Genomic DNA, 1,167 nt, shown 5'->3' with positions numbered 1-1,167 from the left:
CACCCCAGCCAAGACCAGGCTACCGCCGCAGAGCCCAGCTCTATGGGGGAAGGGAAGGGAGTGCAGCTCAGAACAGGGACAATCATGTTGTGAGACTCAAGGCAGCCCAGCCTCTGGGCTAAGGAGTCCCCGCCCACTGGACTACTAGGGGCTTCAACATCTCAGGCCTCAATCAGGCTGCCCAGGGCCAGAAAGTGACAGTGACTCACACTTACCTGCACCAGAGAAGCTTCCAAGCGGCCCAGAATAGACACACCAGGGACCAGACTCAACAATATCAGAGCAAAATCCAGTGAGCTCCACAAATAGCAGACCCAATGGTTTTTCAGTCTGTGAGTGTGTGCAATTATGATTTTCTATCTGTGTGTGTGAGTGGGGTTTTTTATTTTTCCCTTTTTTCTTCTCTTTTTCTTGCATATCCCTAATTTTTCTCTTCACATTGATTCTATTCTACTTTTGTCTATTATTATTATTATTAATATTCCTTAGTTTTTCTCATTTTTTTATCTTACTTTTTCTATCTATATCTTATATTATTTATCACTAGATTTTAAATTCATTATTAATTCACTTATTTTCTATTGCCTTTCCTTTATACCAATTATAATAGTACTTCTAGATTCCTCCTTGCTACCATTTAGTTCAGTGGTTCTCAACCTTCTGGCCTTTTAAATACAGTTCCTCATGTTGTGACCCAACCATAAAATTATTTTCATTGCTACTTCATAACTGTAATCTTGCTACTGTTATGAATCGTAATGTAAATATCTGATATGCAAGATGGTCTTAGGCGACCCCTGTAAAAGGGTCATTTGACCGCCAAAGGGGTCGCGACCCACAGATTGAGAACCACTGGCCTAGTGGCTCCTGCAATATTCCACGCAGCCCAGTGGGTTTGTTAACCATACTCTTGGAAGTGGCTAATCCCAAGTGCAGGGTCAACAGCTGCTTTGCCACAGCTCTCAACCCTGCCACTGACAAGGACACTTTCCAACTGCGTATCCTTAGCTTTGCCACCGGAACTTGCTTTTGACATTGCTGTCTGCCTGTCTGCAGATGTCTGGTCCTACTTTCACTAAAGCAGGTGTGGACTCTACTATTCAATTTAGGACTCCAGTTAGATCCATAAACAGGTCATCCTGTTGTCTGCCAGCTCTGTTTCTCTCA

The sequence above is a fragment of the Myotis davidii genome, unplaced genomic scaffold (assembly GCF_000327345.1).
Source record: "Myotis davidii unplaced genomic scaffold, ASM32734v1 scaffold970, whole genome shotgun sequence".
Lineage (NCBI taxonomy): Eukaryota > Metazoa > Chordata > Mammalia > Chiroptera > Vespertilionidae > Myotis > Myotis davidii.
Note: the sequence above shows the minus strand (reverse complement) of the source record.